General features: G+C 38.9%; 1 protein-coding gene across 1 annotated transcript in view; it reads right to left on the reverse strand.

Moving 5' to 3' along the window:
* zbtb20 (zinc finger and BTB domain containing 20) overlaps nt 1-16,403 on the reverse strand; it is a 34,786-nt gene extending 18,383 nt beyond the window's left edge. The window contains exon 1 of the mRNA XM_071898094.2: nt 16,203-16,403. The gene's annotated coding sequence lies outside the window, so the exon portion shown is untranslated. The remainder of the gene's footprint in view (nt 1-16,202) is intronic.
* Nucleotides 16,404-16,964: the final 561 nt, after the last annotated feature.

Raw genomic sequence — 16,964 nt, forward strand, 5'->3', positions numbered from 1 at the left:
TTATGTTTTTACATAGGATTTATTACAGAAGGGCATAATGTCTGTACTGTGAGGAAGTGAGGAAATAAGAGCTGAGGGTCTGAAATGTTTTTTTTTTTCATGTTGAAAAGCTGCTCAAAGACCTCTGGGTGTACACAGACCCCAGTCTGAGAACCACTGCTGGACAGCATGACCTGAGCATCTGTATCTTATTTTCTTGCAGTACGTTCGTCAATGGACAAAGTAATAATGACTAGATATAGACTAGTAATGGCCTCTTTAGCAGTAATAGGTAGCATTATTTTTTTATTATTTTTTATTAATAGCTTTATGATGGTGAAACAGACCATCCTTTGGCACAAACACACACACAAAAGTGTTGAAACCATCAGTCTGGCAAACATTCGAACATGATTTTTTTTTTTTTTTTTTGCAGGGTTGGCTTGTGATGCAATTGTGACCTGATGCCACAGGCCTTTTCATGGCTAGCTTTAGACAATGCAAGCATATATATTTCCCTCACTGGCTTCTCTCACCATCCAGACATGTAAATCCACCTGCCTAAGGGGTAAAGTGAGGTGAATGCTGGCAACAAAGGAGCAGGCCAAGGGAAGCAGGCTTCAGTTGCCCAGACTGCCACTCACAACAGTGATTCCATTTTAGCTGTGACACAGTGGGTGAGCAGCAGCCAGCGCCTACCTGCAGTGAATTCTAATCAGCCCAGGGGTCTGTCTCTCTCCTCCCTCCCTGCCCCCTCCCTCCCTCCTGTACCCTGCCTTGGACTAAAGGGGCTGATGATCCTTCAAAATTAATTAGATCCTTGTTGGAGGCGGCCATTTTCTTTCACTTCTTATTGCTCCACCAAACGCAAATTTTGAGATCAAACTATTTTTGGGGTGTATTTTTTCTGATATTGATCTCTCTCTCTCCTTGACTCGTTCCCGTTTCATCATGTTGAAACTCTCCCACTGTCTTTTCTGTCTGTCTGTCTGTCTGTCTGTCTGTCTGTCGGTCTGTCTGCCACCCCTTCGCCCGCCCACCCGCCCCCCCCCCACCCCTCTCTCACTGCCTCCTGCTCCCATACTCCCAGCTCTGTGTCTGTCTCTGTGGAGTTTGCTGTCAATAAATCCCCAGAGGTCAGTTTGTCTGCAGGAAATCAGACACAATGCTCCAGACCGCCAATGCAATGCTCTGCTGCTGCCGCCACAACAAAGACTCAGGGAGAAAAAAAAAAAAAAAAAAAAATTAAGACGGGGACGCAAGGATAGCAACTTCACCAGTCAGACTTCAGGTTAATCAGCCGCCTGAATTAGTTGACAGGCTTATGAAATACACTGCATCGAATTGGACATTAGTTAATCAAGGGGGAAAATGAAATGGGGAGGATGGGGGATGGGGTTGAGGACAGACATAAGAGGCGTGCTTGTGAAAGGAGACGGTATCAGCCATGTGAATAATATACATCTTGAATATGCAAATAACGCTTACAATACACACTACATGCATATATTCTAGGCCCTTGGTATATTTAAATCTGGAGAAAGAAGAGGCTCGGGGCATTGTGAAAATCTGAAGTCCATGCATGTGCATATCTTGATGAATCTGAAGCAGATTTGTTCTAAATAGAGAATAGAACAGACATGTGCTCTGATACTTTTGTGTTACACCTAATTCATGGTAATTTATGAATTTGTTTGAAATCTCAATCGCTTAACAACCACTGTCCAGTATTCCCATTATTAATTTCAGTCATCCATTTAGTCCAATTACATTAGCATATAACACTACCAGAAATCAAGCTTTGTATGAGTTGGATTTGTGAGCTTATATAATTTAGTGCATACTGTATATGCATAGCAAATTGGAAAAATTGAGTAAATCGTGTTTCAGTGATTAAGCAATGGTGATGAAGTGATGGAAATGTACAGTTATCAAGCATGTGATAATTGAAGATCTACTAGATAGGCAGACAGCGTCTTTGCACTTCAGTTTTCTGAAAAAATAACATACAGTTACAAATAACTGTAATCAACACCTCAAAGTCTTCCTAAACCAATAACGAGTAAAATAAAACCTGGCTAATACAATTGTGACTCGATTCACTTTGATCTGCACAATTACAAATAAATCTTTTAGGTAACTGAATAATCACCTTTTGCCAACAATGTTCTGTTAGCTAATTAAATTTGTGTACTATTTAAAGTACTATATCTCTTATTACATTTAAGTGTCCGCGCTATAGTTTAGTGAAGTACAAACATGAAAATGACCAGATAATGCAGCTAATGCACCCAAATCACACACACTTCAGCAGAAGCAGTGGGAAACATCTCTCATTGTCAGGGTTTAATTGGTTTACCTTTAGCCTGTAGTAACTGTTCTGGCAGGAAAACCATCATATTTGAAAAACATCAACAAACACACATCAGGTACGAGCCGCTGAAAAGTTGCACCAAGAAAGTTACATGCTGTGATATTTTGTCTTGTCCATTCCCTTTACTGAAATTCTATTGTGGAACGTTACAAGTGAAATACTGATAAATGTATATATGGAGCACTAAATGTCACACAATATTCATGTTATAATTACATATTAACCAAGGTTTATGATACAAATTATTATATGGAAAGTTTCCCTGAGCTTCAAATTTTACTCTGGCTCACTGCCTACAGTCCTGTTCTTGACGACAGAATTAAGACTCGTGTTTCACCATTTTTCTACAACATTTTAGATGTCAAGCTGACCAGGGATGTTACACACATATTAGAAAAACTGCAAAATGGCATTTCATTACTTCACAACAACAAGTTTGCTATTGTGGATACTCTCCTATGTGGTGAAACCATCATGAAGTAATTCTGCCTTGCTCTCCTTAAGGAATACCACTGGAATGTTGTGACCATTTGTAACTGCACCTTTAAACATTTCTGTATATCATACACAAACTGGAGCTGTTGTTAATTCTTTATATTTCATAATAATAGTCACCTAAATCTCCCACCATAGAGACATTGCTTAACTGTACATGCTTACTTCCACTACCGATAATACCAAGTTATTAACTAGTACAGCAGATTAGTGTGTTAAGAACAGAGAGCCCAGCAGAAAGCCATCTGAATATGGCAGGACGTGTGGCATTCACACAAATTCATCGAGCCAACAAATGGCAATAAACACTACAATACAATACATGACACAAGTAAAGGAAAGTCCAACTATTTTTTGGACTAGACAGCTTGTTCAACTTAATCATTATCTGTCAAAAACACACCCACCACCACCCGTTCTCTATAGCAGATCCGTTGTCCATTGCAGATGGCAGGATAATCTACCTCTAAGATACTTTATTATTTTTTGTACAAAGTCAACAACAAAAGTTAATGGATTCTGGGTATTTGACGTGATTTAGTGTTTTCAGTAAATGCTGTTCCATATTACATTTTATAAAGTGCCCAATAGGAACATAAAGTGAGGAAATAAACAGCCAGTGTTGGTGTGTAATCGCTGAGGACAGTATCTTACTTGGGCGATGGCAAAGATGGCTTCAAGAATATCTCAGGCTTGACATACCCACTGTGCTCTTATTAATGAGCCTTTGACCAGAAAAAAACATTTGACTCCTCATGTGATGGTCACAAAAAACGGCTCTAACCCCCGAAGCAGATATTGCACAGTTAGAGAGTTATCATTTTGGCACAGGTGTCCACAGCAACTGCAAAATTCGAGGGAAAAAAAAAAGAGAGGAAAAAAGAGCGGTAAATCTCAAAACAGCGATTTTACAGATACTCAAATAGCATTAAGAAAGGCAACCCATTATCCATCCAAAGTGCTTTGTCGTTGCTCAACTCTCTCTCTAAAGCTACTATATATGTTAGATTTGAGCTCTCTGTTTCTCTCCAAAAAAAGAAGCTTTCAGGCTAATATGAGGACTTCATGAACCTACATGTGTGCTCATATGACTTCTCTGTGTATTGCTGGTGTGTCTTGATAAATGGTAGCAGATAAATTATATTTGGCAAAGAACAAGAAATGGCAAACACAGAAGTAGTGTTGAATTCTGTTTGTGTGGTAGTAACGTCTTACAGTATATCTTGTATTCTTACATAAATTTGTCGATGAACCTGTGAACTAACTACAGTCAGAAAAACATATCTAATTTGAATTATCAAATAACACGTCAACCACTAGATATGAATTTGGCAAATGTGACAAAAGGAAAAAAAATGGGGCCTCAGAAGTTGTGTACCTTGTGTTTTACGAGGTACCGCACGATGGTACACGAAGTAATGAGATATAGAGCTGAACTTTTACAAATGCACAAGCGTGCTTATGGCACTTCAGCATGACCTTGCACTTTTTGTTGGCTGGTCTATACTGCATGGGTGAGCAAAGTAGCTTCTCTCTCAGAATCTAGCAAGCTAAATACTTGCCGTTTGAATGAGGGGGTCATTACCACTTCCAATCTACAAAAATTACTTGCTGCAAAATAGATGTGAACAATACAGAAGCAAGACAATAGTGAAAGTGGACTTTGCAAAGCTTTTATGACGTAACACATTTCTTCAGCTTGTAGCTAAGGCAACAACAATACACATTCCGTCAGGTTGGGTGAAAACTCTGAGTCATTATTCAGGTAAAATCACAATATGTTCAGGGTACTGTAGCCTATCTTCAACTACGGATTGTGCTTAATACTGTAAATGAATGGGATATTAAACCCAAATGGTTTAATGCAAATTACCCTCTATCTTTAGAAGAAACTTATGGATATTTAGACCTTCCAGTGTATTTATAGTTTGGCATACTATTGTGTACAGATTATATATGTCTCGTCAGCTCATTTAACATATGACCCATCTAAAAATGTCACGCTGACACACTGAAACACAGTCAACCACATGAGTGCCCTATACACTCTGTAACCAACTGCTGACACTTTTAGTCCAATGGCCTGCAGGATAGCTTAGCAATTTAAGTTAGATATATTGGCATAAGTATACTGCAGTATTATACTTGTACTAAAACAATTTGAAATAAACATAGGTACTGTTTTCTGTTAATCTAAGAGGGAAGGGTGCAATCAACCAACATGAAAATAAGGTCTTAGGAAACTTGACCCATAGAATAATGTGTTGCAAGACATAGCCTACTTGTTAAGCAAGCCAGCTACAGAATTTCACAAGACAAGACAAAAAGGCCCAAAACTCATGATTCCCCCCCTTTTGGTATCATAGCAATGATTTAATAGAAAGAACAAACTGAAAAAAGGAAACTAGATTTTATCATGGGGTTTCATACTACTATATACTTTCATACTAGTAGTCTCAGTTGAGTCAAATGACTCCAATATACAGTATAACACAATGAACATGCTGATAATTTATCAAAATATGATTGATACAATAATGTCAGCAGAAATCCCAGTAATCTATATGAAGTATCAACTAAAATACAACAACAAAAATACATAGACTCCAGAACGGCTTGTCTTTTGTAATGGATCATTCTGTAATACTACAACCTCCTTGGTAAGACACTGCAGATGTGTCCAAAGAATGAGTACGCAATGATAGTCAACAAAACATCCTTGGAAACAACTATATAGTACATAATGCTCTAACAATGTCAGGGCTCAAAAACCGATGACAAGAACGTCACAGTTGATAAATGGGCACAGAAAAGAGTGTAACAATTTACAAGAACTGAACAAGAGCTTCAAATCAGCCACATGGATTTTATAAATACCGTTTCAGTCTTAATGCAGAGCTTTCTTTAGGTGTTCATGCAATACTTATGTCAAATGCGGCATAACGGTGGAGCAGTGTGTCAATTTTTTAAGCAAAATTTTCAAAATGAATGTCTTTGCAGTAATTGCCATTTTTTAACTGAAGGCCATGCCTTGGGCTTAGTCATGTAAATTTATGTTGTAAGGCTGTTTTCCAGACTGTTTTCTCATATGCATGGCCTCTTTTTATTACCCACCACTCCTGTGCTTCTCTACGGAGCCCAGGAGTGGCTGCAGGGAAAAAAATATGTTGAGGCCACGAGGGCACAAGGTACTATTTCATGAGCAGTGCTATTTCATGAGCACGAGATAGGGCTCATTTCCTTCGTTGTGTTTTTTTTACACTCAATTGCATTATTTTGTGCCCAAAATTTTCATAATTTGTGCCAACAAATTTACTAACAATAACTGTCAATTTCATAAAATGTGTGCACTTTTCTTTTAAAGTGGGTGCTCGGTTTGGCTTATTGAACGAGTGTCAAAAAGATTTCACCTAATTGCCGAAATTTAGTCGATTGCATTGATTTATTTAGTTTAACCTGATTTATTCAGTTGAATCAAGCTTTTAAGCTTTAACATAAAGGATAGATTTGTTTAACTTCAGGTAAAAAACTCTGGGGATGAGTTATCAAGGAATTGCCTACTGACAACACTTGCGATGCGTCGTTGTTAGTGAATAATTTACAAGGATATTGAAAGCTAATAGGCTATACTGTCATCAATATGCAGACCAGGATGTTATAGACTTCACAGTTGATCAGTTGCAAGGACTTGTGTCATCAGACTGAGAGCTCAAACACCTCTCTGAAAACAGGTTGGTGTGGTTACACTGGCTCTATAGATTATATTATTACATGCATATGTTCTATATCTTCCATGCCCTTTTTATGCAACTCAAGCACACTTTAAATAATGTGCACACACTATACCATGTCGTACATGATTTAATACTTTGTTACCAAGACATATATTGTTTTCTCTGCAGGGAGGCCACTTGGGCTCCTACTTCTCATCCTCTTCTCCGGAATTACTTACAATCCAAGTTTAAACAATTAGCTACTAAGCTACTGTCAAAGGCAGTCTATATAAGATTTTCACTTTAATCTAGCCTACAATCTTCTCAGTAGGTCAAAAGATATGGTGGAGGAATGAACTTCTAATCTATACATTCCCCATGTGGTTTGTTGTTTTCTGTCTTCAGATCAATGTATTTTTTTTACTGGGTGTAAATAAGCTCCTCCCCTTTGGCTGGAGCCCCTCCCATCCTTTATACCCATTCAAGCTCAGCAAGCTCCGCCTTCCCCGACAATGGGTGCATAGTGTAAAATACAGTGGAGCAGCCAGTCGTGAGACCGAAAAACCCCGGTATGCCTCCCACATTGCCTTTGATAGAGCAAGGCCAAAAACAAGAATAAACAACTGCTACTGAAAGGAGGAAATCAAACACAGATAAAAGGAATTAAAAGTGATGGTGAGTTCTCCTAGACAGGAAAGCGCAATTTATCTTATATAGCATTTTGTTATCTGCCCTACTAACTATCTAGCCCTACTAACTACATCTAATACGTCATTCCCATCACTCAGAACCAGGCCGTGCGGAGCTGCAGGGCTGAGCCTGATAAAGGCAAAGCCCAGTTGGTTTGTTACGTGTTTCCATATACAGAGCTAACCAGGCTAACATTGTGTTTGTTGCTATTCTGCGGCGCTGTAGTGGCAGTACTAACATTATAACGATTATTACTAACGAAATAATGAGAAATTATGAATCTAGGACTTACATTTGGTGTAGTTTTATGTTGAGATCTGTAATTTGTTCTGTAAATATATGTGCAGAGAGCAGAGTTAGCTAACACAGCGCACAGGAGCGCGATTAAGTGATCGCCCATCAGCTCAATTTATGATGATCATCTGTTCTTTTGGTAAAAGCCTTGCTATCGCACATGAATAATTGGTCAACGTGGTCTGTTTTGTGCCAAAGTAAAATTATTAGGCTAACCTTGATGGGAATAATTTATAGCTCATAAGCCCTAGAGTGTAAGCCACATGATCCCTAGCATTACTGTGTTTCACTTTTAGCCGTGTTGCACTTTGCACCATGTTTCTAGAAACGTTATTACAGAAGTCACACCACATGGTCATGAGTCATTTCTGCAGGTCCTATCATAAATATGCTACTTCTAACTGACTTGTGTTGTCAGTATTGAACCGTTTGAGAATTGATAGCACAATTGTTTTGCTCGGTGAGGGGGTGTGTAGGCAGCGCTGTTTGGAAAGCGGGGTGGTGGCAGGTTTTGTCTTCGTTTTGATTTAGATTCCTCATTCGTTGTGCCAGCAGGGGGTGCTATTTTACATAAATTTCACAGAGTATACCTTTAATTACTAGCTTCTGTTAACTTAACTGTTTGTCTATCTGTGTTAGTCTATGTGTTCGCCCTATGATGGACTGGCACCCTGCCTTCTGCCCAATGCATGCTGGGATAGGCTCCAACCCCCCTGTGACCCTGAATAGGAATAAGCAGGAAGCAGCATGGAAAATTAATGAATAAATTAATGTTAACTCACTAGCCAGCAACATAGCTTGCTACAGATGTTGTTTTTTTTCAAGGCATTTTTCTAAAATGCATTAACATTAGTTAACTAAATAAAAAAGAAAAATAACCCTAATGTTAGCTAGCCAGCTAACAGGCTAGCTTACCAGATATGACTCATAAGGCTTGTACATAAGCTGTCTAACTCAGACGGCTAACATATTTTTTACATGAGCTGGCAAGAATGACTGTGGCAAGTAAGCTATGTAGCTAATCACTAGTGAGCTAAAAGTAGCTATTACAGCTGAAAGCTAACCCAGCAGCAGCAGCTAACTGGTTGAAGTCCAGATAAGAGAAGCACATTGAAAAGTGAATACAAGACTAGGGATGTGTGTATAACATCAGAATGCAATATAGGAAAAATGGCTTCATACACAACCATAATGTATGTTTTCCAATTTAAAAAATGGCAATTGTTACGAGGACTTTTATTCTAAATTCTCAATAAATTGACACACTGTGCCACTGTAAATCCCAAATGACATAACATTGTCATTGCATCGCCTTATGGAACACCTAAACACCTTATGAAGCTTGACATAATGAATGAATCAGTATTGAATAAGCAATGCAGCTGTTAAGAAGCTCAGGTGTTATGAATGTATTAAAAAAATGTAGTTAATTTAAAGTGTGCCAGGGTGGTCACCCTGGGGCGTCACCCCCGATCACACTAGCTTTCCCCTTTATCACTTGTAAGACGTTAATCAAAATATCAAACAAGCCCTGCAACTTGCATAAACATGAAAAAAATTTTCACCATTTGTTGTGTTGCTGAACAGGTCACACATGTTTTTCCTTTGTCCCATGTGCCAACTGCTGGGAAACTACCGTAACAGTCTTGGCAGATAAAACATTAGCTGCCTAGTTATTATAACTATAAGCAGTTAGCAAAAAATAACAATCAGTTGCAAGCTTCTCAAAAGTGTTTATTTTGAAAACTGCTTTTTATGCAGGTCACTTTCAGGGTGGTAGACAATTTAGACAGTATCTCAAACAGATATTGCTTTCATTTTCATGATAAAAAGTGATTACTTCATAAAATAATTTATTTTAAAAAAGATAGCATTGCTTTCCTGGGTCAAGCAAGTAAAAATGTCTGCCTGCTCGTTTCTGTAGTTGTATTTCAAAAGACTAATGGCTTACTCAATAAAAAAAAAAAAAAAGAAAGCAAGAAAAAAAACCAATACAGTTTTGATTCTGTGGAAATACTTTTAGGTCCTAATAATCTTCATTTTGTGGTACAACCACAACACAAATACTATTGTGTAAATAATTCCCCCTAAGTTTACCCATTGCACAGTGCATACCATTGTCGATGTGCCTTGAGTGAGACTGTGCACAATCTTAACATTTTGGCTCCTGTTACTGTTGTTTACTGGCATGAGCCTTAAAAAGTCTTCCTGGAGCCAGGGTGTAAGCAAAGATTACACACCATGAAGTTAGTCTCGATATAATAGTTTTGAAAGTTACTGAAGAGTCTATTATTTTTTCTTTTCTAAAACCCTCTCCAGATACTTTTCCCGTACAACGAGGCAGTGATCTCACCATGACTTGTAGAAAACCATATGGGTAGCAGGGTGAGCTGAGGACGCACATGCACCTTGGCAAACATACAACTTCGCTATTAGAATCCAGGATACATTTTTCACATCAGTTGAATGCCTGGGCCTGCGTATGTGTTTAAAGAGGAAGAATAAGTTTAGGTGCTTGTTTCTTTTCTGCAAATGAAATGTTTCTCTAGGATTAAAACATTTTTACAGCATGTTTGATAATGAATAAAGACTTAACACTGCCAGTTTTTTTTTTGCATGAATTTCTTTAAATGGATAAAAAGTTTCACAAATTTTTGTACTTGTTGTAACTGTACATTCATTTGTTTACTTTGATGCATGGTTTTTGGGTCTGATGGCACACTTTCCCAAACCCCTGACTTTTAATCAAAATCCTTTTCAACCAACACTGCCAAATACAGAGAAGCATGCATCAAGAGTCTGTTAGCAATTTTAGCAAAGGTAATGGAAACAAATGGTCACAAGCCCAACTGGATTCTGTTTGTATGTATATATGTGTGTATCAAATAACTACTGCACCGAGTTGGAAATAATGAATTTTACTGCAGTTCACAGAACAGACATTGACCTAATCTAAAAAATGATCTTACAAACAAATTGAAGACACACAGCATACACACATTATTTGATCACATCATTAGAAAATTGTTCCAATTAACTTAACAGTAGAAAAGGCCTTCAAATTTGGTACTGGTAACCAAATTTATGTAATGTAAAACATTTAGGAAAGAATGAGCAGGCTTGTCCTTTGATGTGGGCACTTTATTTTAAAATTCCTATACATTTTGGAAATATTACACTGTTAATCCTAAAACATCATCGAGCTTTTTAGGAATTTAGGATGAACGCCATTTTAGTTCACACTCATAACACCTGAGCAGGAGCTTCATGATAACTACATGGCACATGCACAAATATTCAGTGTCATTGTCTGCTTTCATCAGGCGTTACTGTGATACTTGCAGTGAGTGAAGATTCCAAAATAAAAGTCCTGTGAAAACTAAAAAAAAAAAAAACATGCCTTACGGTTAGCTAGGAAAATTTGTGTTATGGGGTTTGTTTTTTCAGACATTGTAAGTTCTTTGTTATACACACCACGCCTTTGTATATCCCACATTTCTACATGCTTCTTCTCTGGACTTGTGTTGGTCATAGGGTTGTGTGTGGAAAAACAGTTTCATTATACTCTATGCGTATTTTTATATTAAAACTGCCAGTGGCGAGACTATTTTGAAATGCCTACTCAATAAATTGACTGATTGAGTCAGTATACACAAGTGTAAAATGTAGCAGTTATGAAACTCTTGGTTAGGCATTCTGAATGCATAATAAATCAGTGCCTGCTTGGATAAAAAAAAAAAAAAACATTCAGTAAGTTTTAGCACTAAAATGGTTTTATCCCTATAAAAGGAGGAGTTGTATAAAAAATATTTTTTTCCATCCTTGTAGCTAAGGAAATCATGAACTCACAACATTTGCATTTTTGTGTTACATAATGCACCTTAGGGGGATTTCCTGTCCTTAAACACCAAGGTAGCCTGTATGGTCTTGCAGTGGATTGTGCAATTGTGTTGTTAATATTTCCAAAAATAAAAATCAATAGAAATTTTAAAAGAAAAGGATGTCGTGTGGTGAAGGTTGCTTTGCGTGCAGAAGGATTCATGGATTCATTTAGCCAGGAGCCAGGATTCATTTAGCCAGGAGGCAGCTAGCCTGCCAGTTTGCAAAAGTATTAACTATCCACCTAGCTAGACTTCTCTGAATAGTAGCCACTAATTTGATGCTACTGTATTAGCTAAGAGGATAAACAGATTTGGACAAAATAAGTAAACATGACATGATTTAACGTCAAATAATTTGATACTTTTCTGAAGCTTGGGGGGAAAAGTGACTTTTTAAGATGTTCCCATGGTAACTAGGGACTCAAATACAGTATTACAACTACAGTTGCTGTAAAACATGACCTTAGATGTCAGTTAGGAAACTTTATGCAGTGTTCCTAAACAAATCTTTAAGTGTAAACTGTTCTTGGTTATTCTGTAGTTGAGAAAATGACTTATTTTCCAGTTTAAGATGGGCACCTAAAACATTCTCAGTTGGCAATCACATCAAAGATCACATTTGATCTCTGGGGGAATATTCTTGTAATGAGTATCATGCGGGAACATTTGGAAAAGGCATCCTGAAATAAATGTCGTCCAAGACAAGACAAGCCCAAGCAATAAACAAGCAGTGTGACATTCTGGAGGCAAACCACCATAGTGGCTAGCTTTATCGATGTAATTCCACTGAATTCCCAAAATGGCTGCCAAGTATGTTCAACAGGGTTACAGGAAGTGGCAGATGTTGCCAGTGTTTCTTTTTGACTGTACACCTTTAAGTCTGTTGTTATACTAAGGTAAAATAGCCTACATGGAACTGTAAATCTTTTTTTTTTCTTGATCGGTAAAGGAAATTGGTCCACCAGTGCTGCAACCAAGAATTCAGAGGTTTGTTTTACTTATGCACATGGCACAGTACATGCTTTCATTTACAGCCAAATTTCAATCGTCTGCCTTAATTTAATGGAAACTTTGCCTTAACCAAAGCATGCAACAAGGAGCAGTGCTGCATGATTCAGTGGACTAAGGTGAATAAAATGAACTAACAAGGTTGTGAACTGGGATTCCACTCATGACCTATATTGCATACTCTCTCCCACCTTTCCTGTCTTTTCCACTATATACTGTCCAACAAAGCACAAAGGCCTAACAATCTTGGCATGCTGTCATGAAACTAAGGCATAAGCATGCATTCATAAACTTAATTATGTAAGTTACCAGATTCACCTAGACAAAAACCTGAGGAAGATGGCTGACTACAAGAAATGTGGCATTTTGGAGGCTACAAAAAGATGAAACTATCATGTCTTTTTGCGCAGCACTGCCTTTAATGATCTTAAAAAATGTTTTCAGTAATCACCTGACATCTATATAAATGCACAAGGTGACTGTTTGTGTGAGCTATCTCTTCCAAGAAAGCACTGATTACATGAATACTGCACGGAATCCTTTTTATATTTTCACCTCAGTGAAACTGAATGATCAGGTGGAGCAGTGAACAACTTAAACGAAAAAAGTGAGTAAATCAGCTTAACACGATTCAGAATTGAATGTCATGGACACATGTCATGGTTGTAACAATGAAAAACTGAGGGCCAGAGGGATGATGTAGGGCTGGCTGCAATTCTCAGTTATTTTGTTGGTCAATAACTATAACAAAGGAAAAGGCACTTGTCAGGAGAATAAAAGAAGAGACTGTGAAATCCAACTTGCCGAATGCGAAGTGAGGGAGAAGCTGACATATTAGAGATGAGGAGTGAAGGATGGCTGATTGAAGCTAAAGAGAAAGTGAGATTGATTGTTGGGTGGGGATTAACTGAATACCTCTTTCATATCCTTTCATGCAGTCCTAAAAAGGTGGAGTCACCAGTTGAGTAGGTCTATATCTGCTAGGTCTCCTTCATATATTAATGAGTCTCCTTGGTCTGCAGACATGCTCTTAAATATTCATGAGTTATGGGCGGGTTTTAACATTGACATAGAAAGCGGGCAAATGGCAATGGCTCAAACATTATGAATATTAATGTAAATGTGGAATATATACATATAAATGCTCATTAGTGACTTTATATAGATAAAACTGGGCACCTGATACTCTGGACTACAAACTCCCATGGCTCATAATGGCTGCCTCCCCTTTTCCAGATACACCCTCTTTGCTTGGACAAAGCAAGAGTTTTTAACATATGAAGCCCACTCTTCATGGAAATAGCTCACTCACACACACACAAGAGCAATAGGACTATTCTCCTTTTCAGCAAACAATTAAATGCCCAAAAATATATGTGTTAAGTTTAAGTGTTTTTTTTTTTTTTCTACTTTAAAGGATTCAACCCAATATACCTTACCTAACTTGTGATAACATCAATTTTTACAGCAGCCTATTATTCTCCCTCATGCAACCTAACAATCAATGTGGTGCAATTTATAGGATAGATTTGTAATTATTCCCAGCGTCTCTCTTACACCAAGATGTGTTGCAAATGTCGCGTTATGCTACACTGGACTGCATGTTCTGTATTCTCCAAGTGTATCCATTCAGAGAAGAAATGACCCAGTGCACATAATAAGCATCAATTACATAACCTAGCCTATAGGCTTAGAACCCATTTATAGTGGAAACCCATTCTGAATGAGAGGCAGAAAGAGAAAGTGATCACATACATCAAAAGTGATGATTGTATTAGGTAGATATATATTTATATGTACGCTAGGTCCTTGCATAACAGGCGTGCTAAAAAAATATTTCTCCACACAAACAAGTACACATCCATAGAGCACTTGTGCGCTTGCAGCAGCTCGCGCACCGGTGCGCTCAGCGGCTCACCTGTGTGATGATCAAACCCTGGACCGGCCTACTTGTTGTACTTGCGCCCGTGGGGAAACTGGTTCAATGACCACGCCACAACCATCTCCGACATGACTAATGTGTTGACGCAAAGCATTATGCCCGCACATAACTTCTGGGCTAGGCGGGCCTGTGCCTATTAATCTGAGACGAAATATTCACTTGTTAAGCGGGGGTGTTGTATTGTAGAAACTATCTGATGAACTGTTAATGGCCATCTTAATGGACATCAGAATGTGCAGTATTACTCTTAATTTGACAAAGCGAAGCGCTATGGGACAACATCTGTCTGCCACACACACACGCATGCACGCGCGCACACTCTCTCTCCCTCTCTCTCTCTCTCTCTCTCTCTCTCTCTCACTCACACACACACACACACACACACACACACACTCACACACACACACACACACGACAAAGACGGATAGATGGAGCCCAAAGAACACGACTGACATGTTACTCCCCGCCATGGTCCTTTCAGTGTATTTTTTTTTTTTTGGGGGGGGGGGGGGGGGGGGGTGTAATTGGCTATGGGCTGCAATTTAATTTCACTTGCAAAAAGACTGAACATACAAATAATTCCTGTCAACTTTATTGGAGTGGTGAACTACCTCTAAATGCTGAAACCTAATCGGCGGAGGGCAAAGGAATCACAAGTTGACACTGAATATTTTGCAACAAAATGTCTCAAAAGGCACGCAGGAAGCCTGTCTCGTGCAACTTTAATTACACCACAGCATCCATATCTAGGCCACCCTTTGTCAAAACATCCAGCCATCGTAAACATTTTAACACATAAAGACCAAGCGTAATGCGACAATCAAAGTGATCATTCATTTGGTGAAACACGGCACCAAAATCCAGACTAGAGTCACACTGGATAGTTTTGATTTATCACAGAAACTGAACCCGCAGTGTCTTTTTAGCTTCAGATACCATGCGTGAATATTGCTCAGCCTTCCTCTGTCTACTGAGCATATCTTAATGCAACTTAATTTGACAAATGCCACACCATATTTCTGTTAATTCAGAAAAAAAAATGTAGGCTAGACGTCTGTCTGACTGAAACGCGCTGTGTGAGCTATTGCTATAATGATGTATATTTCAGACATCGAAACCAGCTTTCCTGGCAAGTTAGAGAAATTGAAACGTGTTGAAGAAAGGGGCTTCTAATGATAACATAGTGGTTAATTGCAATGGGGAAACACGTTTCTTCTAATTCAAATAACTGACCTAAAAGCCAAATGCGCACGTCGGCTGCCACAGTTGTTCCGGGCTTATAATGTGTAAAATGTGAGCTTGCAGCTTGTGAGCATCGCTGATTGAAAGAAACAGAGCTAGGAAACAGTTTGACGAGAGTATTGTTCTCAAGTGTTCATTGCCCAGCTCTCAAGCAAATCCGAAAGTATAGGGCTAAAGGTAAAGGAGCATGTTGAGAATAATGACAGATGGGCAACTTGCGTCATGCCAGGGCAGCGCGTTTTTGTAGTCGAATATAAATGGACAACAAAACCCCTGGCAGTCACAACTGAGCCCCCACTAAACCCCGTTTCATTTCGTATTGGCGTTACAAATTATTGAATCATAAGCTTCCCCTAAAGAATGAAGTTTCCGATCATGTTGTACACTATAGCTTAATATTTGGTTGGTAAAGCCAGCGGGAACTACATGGAAGTCAGTCATATTTCATGTATTTCACCACAAAGTCAACAAGGATTTTTTAAAATCTCTCATATAGGAAATTACTGTCTTTCTCCCCCCCTTAATAATAGCGTTATAGATATTATAAAGACCCGTCCCTTTCCCTACTTTTCTCAATTTCTTACCTGCAGTCCGAAGCTCGTTCAAAAAGTGGCGACAGCGTTTCCACGGCTCCCCCCAGTTTTCCCCGACAAAGCCTGTAGTTTTTTAATATGTTCCTTTACTTTGTTTCATTTCTCACTTCCATCTTCTTTTCATCTCATCAATAAACACACGCTGCAGCCTACCTTCATAGAGGAGCTCGGTTCAAGTGTGCCCTCCCATTTTTTAACTATACATCGAGTACTTTGAGGGGTGGGGGGGCAGGCAGGCACGCCTTTTCACTTAAAGCTGCTATTGGAAGAACAGTGCACTGTCTTGGGTTGGATCATAAATCGGTCAGCGCTATTTTGCCCCAATCGCAGAGAGCACAGTGGGACGGTGAAACCGGCTCCATTATGGCTCTCTGGAAGTAGTAGTAGTAATAGTGAGAGTAGTAGTAGTCTTCCTCCTACCCAAGTTTATCAAGTTTGCTCCAGCCTGAGCAGCACCAAGCAGCAATTTCCTAAATTAAACTCATCGTGGGTCTTGAAACCTGTAACCGGTTTGTGGCTTATAAACTCGCTCGCTGTGATATTACACCGCCGACAAAAAGCGTTCACGCCACCCAGACACCTGACATTTTGTTCTGAGTTGACGTGCAAGGCTACAAGTCCAGCTGTTCAAATTTGTAACGTTGAATGTGTCCGAGCTGAATGAACTCTCAAATCTATCCCCAATCTGGATCAAAAGGACAGGGGAATTGCCAGTTATGTGTCTATCATGCGTCTGAACTTTGCATTGGCCGA

The sequence above is a fragment of the Centroberyx gerrardi genome, chromosome 11, assembly GCF_048128805.1.
Source record: "Centroberyx gerrardi isolate f3 chromosome 11, fCenGer3.hap1.cur.20231027, whole genome shotgun sequence".
Taxonomy (NCBI): Eukaryota; Metazoa; Chordata; class Actinopteri; order Beryciformes; family Berycidae; genus Centroberyx; species Centroberyx gerrardi.